Genomic DNA, 15004 nt, shown 5'->3' on the forward strand with positions numbered 1-15004 from the left:
CGCTTTTTGATTTAGGAGAAGAAGGAGACCGACAAACCTCTTCCAGACTCATGATTCTTTACTAAAATTAGTATTGGAGAGTAATAGTCTGTATTTATTAATTTATCATTCTGGAATATGGATGTCAATGTGCAAAGTCTGATCTATGTTGTCAATTACTCATTTGCCTAGCCGAAATATTTGCTTTCATTCTTTCTTCTCTATTAAAGACGTGATGAATATTTTTTTTTTACATTGAATAGGAAATTACTGTTTTAAGAATCAGGATTGTCCAAATTAGGAAGAGGAAAAGTTCTCTTTTGGGTTTTCAGGGCAACAAGATTGCTGTTTGTCAAAGGAACAAAAAAGATAACATGTAGGCACTAAGTTGCTCCTAGTGGCAGAGTCTCTTCCCCCTCCCAGGCAGAATGAAACGTGGCAGTCTGAGCTTTGGTCATTTCCATAAACACCCAGCATTAAAGCACCTACACTGCAGGTTTTACAGTCATCCTACAGAACTAGGCTCAAGGCACTTGCAAGAGTCGGTAACACATACCGTACCGTCCTTAGCTGTGATAGCATCCAAGGGAAACAGCTTCCTGTACAGCTCAGTGGTGGAAAGAGAAAGTGTGCCACGTCAGACCTCCCATACAAACCAAAAGAACTGCAGGATGAAAGAACTCCCAGCAATACAAACAAAACAATGCCACCTTTGTGACTTAAATCAACTTCCAATTACATTATAAACGCCATTGGTAATCCGATAAACCCCACCTCAATCCCACCTTTCCCTCTCAGTATAAATTCATACGAAGTGCATGTGTAAAACAGGATTAAAAGGACACCAGACACCAGAACCCATTACCTGTAATCAGGCAAGGCACACAAAGCAGTACTAAAAGTACATCCTAGGTAGATTGCTACTTGAGCTAGACATGCCCTGTTGCTAGAAGCATTTCTAATATAGATTTCACAATATGACATGCAAATAGTTTCAAATGTAATGCCTTTTCTGCACCCATAAATAGTTCTTTCTTTCTTTCTTTCTTTCTTTCTTTCTTTCTTTCTTTCTTTCTTTCTTTCTTTCTTTCTTTCTCCATCTTATAACATTACTCACCAGCATTTGATCTAAACGCAAATCACTGCTAAAGTTAGTAGCATCCCTATTTGCCAGGATGACCACCTGTTTGGACCCAACCAGACATCTGCTGCGATGGACAGCAGACTGCACAGGGATCTACCAGCACTTAGGTCAGGTTCAAATGTCAGTCCCCTATGATCAAACCACCGTGCTTCAGGTTTGCCCACCTTCTTCCACACCCAGGCTCTTCTCCATGCTCTGACCTCCTCCTTCACTTCCAGATTTGCGATGATGTCCACATTGGGCAAACTATGGTTACTACAAACCACAACGGGCTGTCAAAACCAGAAGCATGGTTCAACCCATGGTTTCCAATTCTGGTTTGGCAGTAACCATAGTTGTCAGAGTTAGCCATCACAGCAAACTTTAGCTATTATGAATCAGGAAAAAAGAAAAAGAACAACAAGTCATGATTCCACCTGTGAAAACATGGTTTGGTTTCAACCACGGCTTTGACATTCCCACATAATGCTAAAGAGAGCTTTGATTGCTAGTCAAATCACATCCAGCTTTGGGATACACAAGCCAGAGTGTTAAGGGAAAAAGATGTAACTAGTTAAATTAGAATATAAGAAGAGCCCTGCTAGATCAGGCCCATCTAGTCCAGCTTCCTCACAGTGGCCCACCAGATGCCCCAGGGAGCACACCAGACACTTGCATCTCACTGCCACTTCTCTGCATGAAGTATTCTATTTACCCTCACCCCCCCCCCCCCAACAAAGACATCCAGACTGCCTTTGGGTTGAACTTGGGCCACTTTATTAAATACCAGTGACCAATTTTTAACATATGAAAACTACTGAAATAAAAAAAGAGGAGAAATGTAAATCCCATAAAAGACTAATAGTAAAGAATTAAATAAGATGGGTGACAACTGCTGAAAGAATTGTCAGGATTATTTCCTGCCACTCTTTTTATTTGTGTTGGCTTGGATAAGATCTGAATGTGCACTTAAAAATCTGAGTGTGCACTGAGTGTACCAGTTCACGATGCACCAAAAGTAGCACTGGTCAACATAGCTAGATAACATCTTACCTGCCTATGATCAAACAGGTAAGATGTTATCTAGCTGTGTTGACCAGTGCTACTTTTGGTGCATCGTGAACTGGTACACTCAGTGCACACTCAGATTTTTAAGTGCACATTCAGATCTTATCCAAGCCAACACAAATAAAAGAGTGGCAGGAAATAATCCTGACAATCAAAGCTAAAAGGGGAAAAGACATGCACCATTCTTTTGGCATAACACTGATGCTCATGGCAAAATCACTTTCCCCTCAGTTGGGCTGGGCTGACAACCTGGATTCCAATGTGCCTGTAGTGAAGTAATTGTACCCGTCCACCAACATGAGCAGTAACCATAATTCAGCATAACTTTCATTAGGATTACTTGCAATTGCACAGTGAAATGTTACTTATGCTTACGCCAGATTCAGAGGATGGCCAACATTACACTTTCAACCCAGATGGGAGGGGGGAAAGCCCACGTATCTCTAAATGGCCCCCAAAGAGGACCATATTCATTCTGCTAGCGGTGTAATCTCAGTGTCATCCATTCTCGCCATCATTAAAGCTGGAAGAAGCCTTCCAATACAATGAAGAGATAGTTACACTTTCAATTTGAAAAGCGTATTGGCTTTGGAATGACGGATAAAACTTTTCTTCCAAAAATAAGGTTGTACACGCTTCAGTAGAGTTCCATGGTCTTTAAAGCTAGCCTGGGAATTTTCTGGACCTGCTCTTAAAAAATGAAAACGCAAGTGTACAAAAAAAGAAAAACTGCAATTGAAACAAGTGGAGGCTGACTCCATGCGGTCTCTGGGGTCCATGAGATGCTGCCTACAGCAGTGGCTGTCAGACATTGAGCACCAGGACCCACTTTTTAGAATGAGAATCTGTCAGGACCCACCGGATGTGATGTCACAGCCGAAAGTGACATCATCAAGCAGGAACATTTTTCACAATCCTAGGCTGCAATCCTACCCACACTTACCCAGGAGTAAGTCCCATCATCACTGTTAAAAGAATATACATAGTAGCTTGTTGAAAGCACAGGTCTGTCACATTTCCCCAAATGCAGTCGAATACCATGGGAGCATCAAGTCTAATATATTAAACAAAAAATCTTGAAATGAATGGGGACCCGCCAGAGAGTGGCTCGCAACCCACAGTTTGAGCACCACTGGTCCGGGAAGGTCCCCCAATATTGCCGTGCAAGGACAACTCAGTCCCTGCAGCTCCTCCTCAGCCTGTGCTGCAAGCCTTCTCCTCCCCCCTGTACGTTCTGACTGCACCCACACAGTGCCTGTCCTGCACCCCAGGAGGTCGTACCCTCCAACTTGCCTGGAGAACCCACCTCCAGCCCCGAGGTGGCCAAAGAGGCGCCCCCTCCCTCTCCTTCCCACCTGCCAGAGGTGCGCCCCCTTCACTGCCCGGACCTGGCTGCTCTCTCTCCAGCGCTCGGGTCCCTCTACGGCTCGCGCTGTCCCTCCCCGGCGCCGCCACAGCAGCAGCAGCAGCACCACCACCAGGCGCCTGCCAGCGGGGCGCGAGACAGCCGGCTCCTCTCTCCGCGCCCGGGAAGCCTCAGCGAACTGCCACGTCTAACAGTGCGCACGAGAGCGCGCGCCAGCACCACAGCTGGCCCCGCCGGAGCGCGCGCCGCTGCCGGGCTCTGAGCATGTTCCCCCTCCCCTCTCCAAAAGAGCATGCGTACTGCCCCGCTGGAAGCTCCCTCTGCCCTCACTTCCTTGCAGCCCCCGCCCCCGCGGAAAAAGCCGGCGCCAGCTGGAGGGCGGGAAGGTGGACGTGCCCAAAGGGGAGGGCGCAAGCAGAGGCGCAGCGGTGGGACAGCCTCTTGCCTGCAGGGACGGGGCAGGGCAGGTCCTGGTCTTAGTCATCCGCACTCCCCTCCCGCGATCAGCGCCTCTGGGGGGGCAACGTTGGTTTGGGGGGCCCCCTTCCCAAAGGGGGAGGGGCAAAGCAAGGGAGAGGGTGGACACAGCAGCAATAGTCTTTGCTGCCCATTGCAGAGCCCAGGTCCACGTGCCCTTGTGGCATCAGCAGCAAGAAGCAGTGAGATGGAGCAGCAGACAAGCTCCTGAGTCTCCCAGAAGTCTTTTCAGTAGCGAAAATCAGTGCAGACAATGAGCATAGTCCTATTGAGGCTCCCACTGGTGCCCAGCGTGGACCAAACTGAACTTCAGCAGCAGCTGTAGCCCCGCAGCTGTGTCCCTGAGCTCCCAGACCAGCCATTTTTCACCAGTGTGCTATGGCACACTGGTGAGCCGTGAATGGTCTGCAAGTGTGCCGTGGAAAGTTGGGGGAGGGTCATTTATTATGAAGTGAAGGAGCGCACCTCTGGCAGCTGGGAAAGAGAGAGGGGTGTGCTGCATGTGGGGTGTGCATCTTTGGCTATGACTCAGCCAGCTCGAGGTTGACTCAGCCCTCCGAGGTCAGTAAAATGAGTACCCAGCTTGCTGGGGGAACAGTAACATGACTGGAGGCCCAACCCTATCCAACTTTCCAGTGCCAGTGCAGCTGTGCCAATGGGGTGTGTGCTCCATCCTGTGGTGGAGGGACAGTCACAGAGGCCTCCTCAAGGCATGGGAACATTTATTTCCTTACCTAGGGGCTGCATTGCAGCTGCACCGGGACTGGAAAGTTGGATAGGATTGGCCCCTGGGGAAGGCAATGGCAAACCACCCTGCTTGTAGTCTACCATGAAAATCGCAGAGTAATGACTCAGTGTTTTGCACAGGGGACCTTTCCTTTTCATCTACTATTAGGGCCATTGGGGGATGTTAGCTCCCCACCAGCTGCGTGGTGTGCCTTCTCAATGATCAAAAAACAGGTGTTTTGCCTTGATAATTTTATCACCTTGTCAGTGTGCCCAGAGATGAAAAAGGTCAAAAATCGCTGTCCTAGACCAGGGGTGCTCACACTTTTTTGGCTCGAGAGCTACTTTGAAACCCAGCAAGGCCCAGAGATCTACCAGAGTTTTTTTTACAATGTTCGCGCCATCATAACATATAACATTTATGTGTACAATGTATGTTGGTGTACCTTGAGCCCCACTGAGTATAACAGGACTTACTCCTGAGTAGACATGCCTAGGATTAGACTGTGAGGCTGTAATACTAGCCACACTTACCTGGGAGTAAGCCCCATTGAATACAATGGGCCTTACTTCCGGCGTTTCCTCCCAGAGGCACCTGAAGGGGAGGTCGGCACTCCGCGATCTACTCATTTTGCCTCGCGATCTACCATAGATCGAGATCCACCTATTGAGCACCCCTGTCCTAGACCCTCCTTCATGGCAAGTGGATCTACACGCCAAAGAGTTCCTGTAGTAGGCTAGTTCAGTGGGGCTTACTCCCAGGAACGTGTGTATAGAATTGCAGCCTCAAGGACTGTCATGAATGCATTCCTTGGCCCAGCGCATATGGCTTGTGGCAGCAGCAGCTACCATGCACCCAGCATCCCACATGGGCAGCAAGTCCGGGTGAGATCAGAAAATATAAGATCCCAGGAAATTCCTGGGCCTTCTTCTTTGGCTCCTTGGCCCCCTTTTTGACCCTGGGCCCAGGTACAAATTACCCCCTTTACCCACACTCATGGGCCCTGCTTCTCAAGTGGATTCACAAGTCAAAGAGCTACTGTAGCAGGCCAGTTTCCTCACAGATCGGAGGCTGTGTTAAGGAGCATCATGAATGTGTTCCTCGATGCAGCACATATGGCTTGCAGCAAGCGCATGCCAAGGGTAGTGCCCCCAGCATCTCATGTGGGCGAGTCCGAGTGAGATTGGAAAATGTAAGATCCCAGGAAATTTCTGGACCTCCTTCTTTTGCTCTTGGGCCTCCTTTACCCCATCTCATGGGCCCTTTCCCAGATTGCCCAAAGACAGAGAGAGAGAGAGAGAGAGAGAGTGCGCGCGCACACACACGTGCGCTACAATGTGCCCTCACTCTTCTTAATTTTCTGGAAACCTGGCCCCAATTCCAGTTAGAGCTGGCCATGATGAAGCTTGCACTTGAAAACATGTTTACCAGGGGGAAGAAACTCCATTGAATGCTGTAGGATTCACTTTGGAGGAAATATGCATAGAGGCTGCAATCCTAACTCTCTTTCCTGAGAGAAAGCCCCATTGAACAAAATAGGACTTACTTCTGAGTAGACCTGGTTAGGATTGTGCCCAGTCTCACTTATTTTGAACCTATAAAACCTACAGGGAAACTCTCACAAAAAGGAATTTTGTGGCCCTTTACAAAGAATGGTTGTTAAGTTGGTAGCAACACCTTACAATGGATTCAGTGGGATGTGCAGCAGCCTGGGCATGTTTACTTCAAAGCAAGCCCCACTGAGTTCAGTAGGACTTATTCCCTAGTAGGCAACTTAGGGTGGCAGCCTTGAGGCCAAATGCAGGAGATCCATGATCAGAATTTCTCATTTTTTTAAACTATAGGGGAAAACTTTTTCCCCTATTAATTAATTAATGGGTAAAATTATTTTTTAAAAAATTAATAGGGGATGGGCGAGGGGAGAATGACTTGGATCAGGAGGAGCAGTGTGGTCTTTTTCCCCCATGCCATTTCTCTCCTTTGCCGGACCTCTGTCCATAACTAGGATTACCATCTTCTTAAAAAATTATCTTGTGGGTGGTGGTGGACAGCTCGACGAAAGTGTAAACCCAATGTGCAGCGGCAGTAAAGAAGGCCAATTCTATGCTTGGGATCATTAGAAAAGGTATTGAGAACAAAACAGCTAATATTATAATTCTGTTGTACAAATCGATGATAAAGTCACACCTGGAGTATTGTGTCCAGTTCTGGTCACCACATCTCAAAAAGGACATAGTGGAAATGAAAAAGCTGCAAAAGAGAGCGACTAAAATGATTACTGGGCTGGGGCACCTTCCTTATGAGGAAAGGCTACAGTGTTTGGGCCTCTTCAGCCTAAAAAAGAGGCACGAGAGGGGACATGATTGAGACATACAAAATTTTGCATGGGATGGACAGAGTGGATAGAGAAATGCTCTTTACCTTCTCACACAACACCAGAACCAGGGGACATCCACTAAAATTGAGTGTTGGGAGAGTAGGACAGACAAAAGAAAATATTTACTTACTCAGCATGTGGTTGGTCTGTGGAACTCCTTGCTACAGCATGTGGTGACGGCATCTGGCCTAGATGCCTTTAAAAGGGGATTGGACAAGTTTCTGGAGGAAAAATCCATTATGGGTTACAAGCCATATTGGGTATGTGCGACTTCCTGATTTTAGAAATGGGCTATGTTAGAATGCCAGATGCAAGGGAGGGCACAAGGATGCAGGTGTCTTGTGTCTCCCTTGGGCATTTGGTGGGCCACTGTGAGATACAGGAAGCTGGACTAGATGGCCCTATGTCCTGATCCAGTGGGGCTCTTCTTAAGTTCTTATGTAACAGCAGTCTAATACGTAGTACTGTAGGCATGGAAACTTTACCAGCTATGAAGATGAGTGATAGAAATAAGCTGTGCATCAGGATGCTGATAAAAACACAGGTGCAGGGCCAGTGAAAAAGTTGGCAACCCTTTTAGTAACAGTACAGAGCTGAGGATTCAGTTTACAGTCTTGGTAAACCAAGTAGTCACAACAATTAGTGAAAACATAGTAAGATACTTTAATGTTAAGCTTGTAGCCTGTTTTTAAAAACCATCATTGGTGTCAAATGTGGTCAGTGGCTTCTGCTCTACATCTCTAAGCAGTGAGAATTTCCAGGATCTGCACTTCCAAAGGCAGGCTCCTGCTTCCTTGGGAGGAGAGATCACTGGAAGCGGATATATACTATAATACTTTGTTTACAACATACAGGTTTGAGCATCTGGTGGAGTTAAGTACAGGTTGAGTATCCCTTATTCAGACTACGTACTTGGGATGGGCAGGTGTCTGGATTTCACATTTGTTTGGATTTTGGAATAATTGCAAAAGTATAATGAGAAATGCTTCCTCTTGCTCTTTTCATCCAAACAGGTGCCTGCTGGCCTCTGGCATTTTTCAACATGTCTGTATGGGTACACACCACAAAGCAGAGAATTAAACTTACAGTTCTACCTGCACTGTACATGGGAATGAGTACAAGGCCTTCTAGTGTTCACACTGCAGAAAGTTAAAAAAAAGTCCTGGACAAAAATATGTGGATTTCAGAATAGCCCAGATTTCAGAAGTACAGATAAGGGGTAATCTACCTGTACCACATTCTTGCAAATAGCATACTAGCACCTTCTTAGACTCTATTTCAGCTTCTCCTGGGTCAAACCCAAAGGCTTCAATCCTACCCACTCTTACTTGGGAGTAGGCTGCATTGACTACAGTGGGACTTACTTCTGAGTAGACATGTCTAGGATTGGACTCTAATTCTCTGCCTCTTTCAGCATTTGCCAGTACACGCTGCCTTTGTCTCACTTATGAATTCTGGGAGGAAGGAGGGGAGAATGCCTTGGTTCCCTTCTCTCAAGCAGATGTACTTAAACGGTCCTGTGGGCCCAGAAGAGGCTCCCATTCCAGGTTTATTTTTTCCCCCCTTTTGTATTTGTTAACTCTCTTTTGTCCATTCCAGGCAAAATGGCTAATCACAACTGACTGTAGTGCCAGGTTCATTCACAACAGCAAATCCCAAGTTCACAAGAATATAAATAGCTTTCTAGTTTATTATTCTTTCTAGAATTATTATCTCTTGGATATTCCAAATTACATATTTGCCGCCTCTTTTTTTTTTTTTTAAACCAACTATAACTGTCAAACCAATACTTTAGTTTACTGTAGATAACATGAAAGAAAAGTGGCAGGGCCTCATAATAGCACTGGTCTGGTACCACATCTGTTAAAATTTTATCCCACCGTTCTTTCCTGATGGCAACATCGAACTGGAATGCAAACTATTTCAAGTAATTACTGTAAGGATTAAAGGTGTGCGCCACAGGTGTTCAGCATGTGAAGCTGAATTAGGGGAATCATTTCATGTTGGGGGGGGGGGAAGTATTAGCCAAGATTTAAAAGCTGTTTTTGGATATACAGTATTCAGAATTGTCCAGAAGCTGCAGTGCCTTTTTCGAGTCTTTGTTGTGGTTACTTGCTATAATCCACAATAACTGGAGGTTTAGGTTCTGTGGAGGAGCCATCATGGGTGATCTGGTATATGTGTGAGTGACTCCCACAAATCCCTTGAGCTAAATTCTAAAAGAATGTGTGTTTTATCCATTCAGTCCTGTCTGACTCTTGGTGATTTTATAGGCCAGAGCTCTCCATGCTACCCTGTCAAGCACAGCTTCTTTGAGTTGTTGGACTTTCATCTTCGTATCTGTTTTGATGGTATCAAGCCAGTGTATTTTTTGCCTTACCCTTCTTCTTGTTCCACTAACAATTCCTAACACTGATTTCTCTAGTGAATTTGCATGCATGACATGGCCAAAGTAAATCAGATGTACAGCACAATCCTAACCATGTCTACTTAGAAGTAAGTCCCATTAAGTTCAATGGGATTGCAGCTGTAGTCTTGCAATTTTGGCTACTATTGATGAATCTGGTTTTATACACTCCAGCACTTTCGTATTGGTTACCCTGGCTGAAAGACTAACAGGAGTTTGAAAACGCTCCTCTCACGCATAGCACTTTCAGTGCAGAATGTTCTTTTGTAAGCGACAAACACAAAATACATGATATACGAGCATCATATGCAGTGTTGAGTTGCCAGATGTAATACGGCTGCTTTTTCTCTGGGTCTTGGTGATCCAATCAGGTAGAACAGCACCTCATGAATTTAAAGTTGGTGTCATCCAACCCTTATAAAGTAGAGGGAGAGGAAGTCATCATGCAAAGAAGAAAAGCAAGTGGTAAGAGGGTGTGCTCAACATCATGTTTCCAGCCACTTTTCAGTGAGCTGGATTTATTTTAGGGCACTATGAAGAGAAAAGTAGCTGGGGAGGACAAGTAGAGGGGGGTTCTGCATGCCCCTCATGCACAACATTTGTCTATCTGTAATTGTGCCACACCACACCTTGCAGGTGTTTTGGGACTTGTTTTTGAAGACACAGTACTGTCACACTGACTCTATGCTCAGAGTCTGTTTCCTTGCTCTCAGGCCTGCAGAGAGGATTTCTGGATATTTTTCTCACTCAGGTGCAAATGACAGAAGAGAAAATATGCAAACCTTCAACAAGATATGAGAGAGCCCAACTGAATTGTGGGCCACCCTTTGAGCAGTGCCACTCTGTCGAGATGTCACTTCGCAGCTCAGCAGCTACCCTGCGCATGCCTGATCTTGTCTAATCTCAGAAGCTAAGCAGGGTCAGGCCTGGTTAGTACTTGGATGGGAGACCGTCTGGGAATACCGGGTGCTGTAGGCTTATACCATAGTCTTTCGAGACTAAAGGTTGCCAACCAGCTGCTCTACAGAGTACCAAAGCTACTCTGCAAAGCAGCGTGGCTGCAGAAGGGTGAAGCAAGTAAAGGCAAGGTCCTATTACTTAGTAAAGTGGATTGGAGGGAAAGTAATATTGTTTTCCCAAGACTACTCAGCAGGAATACAAATGAAAAGAGCAGAAGTGAAAACAAAATTCTACATAGCAAGCAGATAGAATTTGCACCGATGTATCCTGCAGTCTTGAAAATATTTTATGATGGGACATTTGAACCTTTCATACATAAAAAGATTCTCTGATTTTTCTAAAAAGAGCTTGAATTCAGGAAGAAAAACAGTAAGCAAGACTGTATAAATATTTTCTAGCTGCCTTGGGTAAATATACCATTTCTTGCAGTAATAATATTCTGTTCATTGTGGTGTAACTTCTAATACTGCTATCTGTAATACAACATGTAACATAACAGGGAGTGGATCCTCTGCATGGTCTGGGAAAATGATGCCTTTTGCCCAATTATGTTGAATTCAAAATGTACCTCCTTTTCAAGATCTACTTGTTGCAAGTTAACCGTAACAGTTAACTTATGTTATTCTAAATAAAATAAAATAAAATTAGAACAAATTATAACTGGTAACAGTTTTCATTTGCAATATTTACTTGAATTGAAGGTTATGCTAAATAGCTTGCAATTGTTATTAGGCACTGATGTGAGATGTTTTCATCTCCTTTATATAGCACTGATTAAAATTTGGCAAGATTTCATTGTAAAGGTTACAACAGATGCGTAATCAGCAGTGACCAAGGGAAATGCTAGTGAACAGGTGTGGAGCCTGAAACAAAAAAGATATAATTCTACATGTAGAATTGCTGACTGGGGCAAAGATAACAGCCATTGAAGATTGTATCAATATATGCATGGATGCTTGGTGTGCATGAATGGCATCAGCAAGAAAATGAAGGGTGATTATCTGCAGGAAGGAAAGATTATAGAAACTGACTGCCTAAGCTGTAGAGTGAAAATTAACCCCAACTTTTAATTATATGTCTTTATTCTTCCATTTTGAGTTATATACTTGAGGGCGCAATCCTAACCCCTTATGCCAGTGCTTTCCAGCACTGACATAAGGGCAGTGCAGCTCTGAGGTAAGGGAACAAACATTCCCTTACTTTGAGAAGGCCTCAGTGAGTGACATCCAACTGCAGGATGCAGCACATGTCCCATTGGCACTGCTATGCCAGTGCTGGAAAGCACTAACCTATGGAGTTAGGATTGCGCCCTGAGTTGTACTATTTTTTTCCTCCTCAGGTGAGCCTTAGTTTAGATCCAAAAAAGCTAATGTGACTTTGGGCACAATCCTAACCAACTTTCCAGCACTGACATAGCAGTGCAGTACAATACAGCACTGACATAGCACTACTGACATAGTGTGGCGTAAACTGCATCCTGCAGTGGGAAGGCAGTCAAGGGCGCCTTCTCAAGGTAAGGCATGTTTGTTACCTTACCTTGGGGCTGCATTGCGGCTAGGCCAGTGCTGGAAAGTTGGTTAGGACTGCACCCTTTGAGTCTCATGGGCTACTACATTATGATGTGTGATATTTATTTATTTATTTATTTATTTATTTATTTATTTATTTATTTATTTATTTGGCAAGAGGTCTCAATAAAAAGGAGCTTGTGCCAGGCAAATAAGAAGGCTGGTTAATCTCATACTAAATAGAATTAGAACCAAACCAACTTCCTATCATGCTTTGGCCTTTTAGATATGCATTATAAGGTAAGTCCTTATAATGAGGCCTTCTATACTGCTGCAGACTGTGCTCCAGTGTCGCAGTTGCATCAGTGGTGGGCAGTGTTAAATACAGGGATGGACCATGACTCAGATTTAAGATAAAGTGCGTTTTTCATGACTCATACAGACTCGATTTACACGTCTTTCGAACCCAGAACTGACTTGTGACTCATGTCTTTTCTGGGAAATGAGTCACGCCTGACTCTCAGCTTGACCTGTCTTTTCAAAAAGTTTCTAACTCGAGTCAAAATGACTCTAAAAATGCCTCTGAAAGAATTGCGACAGCCACCCATTATGACTTGGGGAGGGATGAGTCAAGGGGACGGTGACTCAAGACTCAACTTGGTCTTGGCACTGTGACTCTGGCACATCCCTGGTTAAATAGGATTGGGCTGCAAATCAGGTACGTAGTCAGCCAAAAGCAAGGACTGCTTGCTAGTTGGCTGCTTTTGGAACTCATGTCAGGTGAATGACAAATTACTGTCTGAACCTTCTGTTTTCAAGTGAAAACTGAACAGGTGTCTTGCATTGCCTCTTGCCAATTTGACTACACCTGTCCAAAGAAATTTATGGTTAACTTCCAGATGTGCGTCAACAAGCCCCTAAAAAAGTCATAGTAACAAGACCACAATAAAACAAAAGAAAATATGCATATAATGACTCCTTTTCCCTCCACGCATAATTTAACTCTATCAGTTAATGTACACTGGTTAGCACACTCGACTGGCCGAGCAAGATAAGGTAATCCGTTTTGCTACAGAACCCTTTCTAATGAGTAGCGTTGTGGCTAAAAAGGGGAGTGGGTGGGCAGGATCTCCAGGTTTTCCATCCTACTTCATGTGGTCAGGAGGCTGAATGGCAACCTGCTCCCTTACATTAACTGCAGCTTATGCAGTAAACATGCTAAGCTTTCACGCTGGAATCCATACTGAACTTAACAGTGTCGGGGTGGGTGCCGTGGTCTAGCTTTTTTTTAATCTAATGAGCCTAAACCAATCCTAAAAAGGGGGGGGGGGCTAACTATCACCAACAGTAAGTTAAAAACTGAAAACTAAAAACAACTAAAACTCAACCTAAAAAGCTAAAACTAAAACCAAGCTAAAAACTCTGAAAACCAAAAACACTTGAAGCTAAAATAACTAAGGATTAAAACTGAAACTAAGCATCAAATAAAACGAGAGACTAAAAACACTATAATAAGACGTTAAAAACTCAAGCCTAAAAACTGAAACCTGACGTTTCGCAGTATTGCAATTCCTGCCCCACTCTTTCACTGAGTTGGTTGAACTTGCTAGAGACCAGTAAGGAACTGGTATTTTGCATGTTGGGGATCCCATCTTGGAGGAGGAAAATCGAACCGCAAGCCCAGGCGATCAGGCTCTTCTTTACTCTGCTTTCCCTGTTTTTCCATGTCTTCATTCTTCAAAATGAATTCTAACCAGAATTCTCCATTCTGCCAAGAATTTTATGCCTGCAGAATTTGAAGAGTTCTTCTTGACTTGTGATAAAGTGGGAGGGCCTCTGCTCCATGGCAGCCACCAATAGAACATCACATTACTTCATAAGAAAAGTCCTTCTGGAACAGGCAAAAGGACCATCTAGTAGGGCATCTTGTTTCCCCCTGTGGTCGATTTTCTGCCTTTGGGAAGCCCACAAGCAGAAGAGAAGGCAGATTTGTCTCCCACCATCACTCCCCCACAGCTGGGATTCAGAGGCACACCACTGCTGAACCTGGCAGTAGTGGAAAGTCTTTATTCCTAGACTTCCTTGGTCATTGGAAACTTCCTGGACACCCTGGAATGTGCTTCCCCAGGTATTCATCTGGTCCTGTCATTGTTAGTTTTTCACCACTTGGTGAAAATTTGCTTATTCCAAGAAGCTTTCGGTGGTGGGAGGCTGTTGATTATGTTGTTAATCTTAGTTGCCAAACGCTGTTGGTTGTTCTTTGCTTTGTTCTCTGCCATTCTGAGGGTTGGGTCATGCTGCTGTTTGATTATTTTTTGATATCTCTGTGGGTTAAATTACCAGACTTGTGCAGCGATGTAATACTGGGGGCGTGCTATCGTCCTCCAGACCAGAAATCGGATAGGGACCTTGAAATGAGGAAACAGATCAGGGAGGTGACAAGGAGAGACAGGGTTGTAATCATGGGGGACTTCAATTATCCTCATATTGACTGGGTCAATTTGTGTTCTGGTCACGATAAGGAAACCGGATTTCTTGACGTGCTAAATGACTGTGGCTTAGATCAGCTAGTCACGGAGCCCACCAGAGGACAGGTGACTCTGGATTTAATTTTGTGCGGTACGCAGGACCTGGTTAGAGACGTAAACGTTACTGAGCCATTGGGGAACAGTGATCATGCTGCGATCCGTTTTGACGTGCACGTTGGGGGAAGAATACCAGGCAAATCTCTAACAAAAACCCTTGACTTCCGACGGGCGGACTTCCCTCAAATGAGGAGGCTGGTTAGAAGGAGGTTGAAAGGGAGGGTAAAAAGAGTCCAATCTCTCCTGAGTGCATGGAGGCTGCTTAAAACAACAGTAATAGAGGCCCAGCAGAGGTGTATACCGCAAAGAAAGAAGGGCTCCACTAAATCCAGGAGGGTGCCCGCATGGCTAACCAGCCAAGTTAGAGAGGCTGTGAAGGGCAAGGAAGCTTCCTTCCGTAAATGGAAGTCTTGCCCTAATGAGGAGA

General features: G+C 44.8%; 1 protein-coding gene across 2 annotated transcripts in view; it reads right to left on the reverse strand.

The window, feature by feature from the left end:
- Positions 1-3754, reverse strand: part of SEC24D (SEC24 homolog D, COPII coat complex component) — a 67005-nt gene extending 63251 nt beyond the window's left edge. For both annotated transcript variants that reach the window (XM_066631944.1, XM_066631943.1), the window contains exon 1: positions 3559-3754. The gene's annotated coding sequence lies outside the window, so the exon portion shown is untranslated. The remainder of the gene's footprint in view (positions 1-3558) is intronic.
- Between the last annotated feature and the right edge of the window lie 11250 nt (positions 3755-15004).

The sequence above is a fragment of the Tiliqua scincoides genome, chromosome 6 (genome assembly GCF_035046505.1).
Source record: "Tiliqua scincoides isolate rTilSci1 chromosome 6, rTilSci1.hap2, whole genome shotgun sequence".
Classification (NCBI taxonomy): Eukaryota; Metazoa; Chordata; class Lepidosauria; order Squamata; family Scincidae; genus Tiliqua; species Tiliqua scincoides.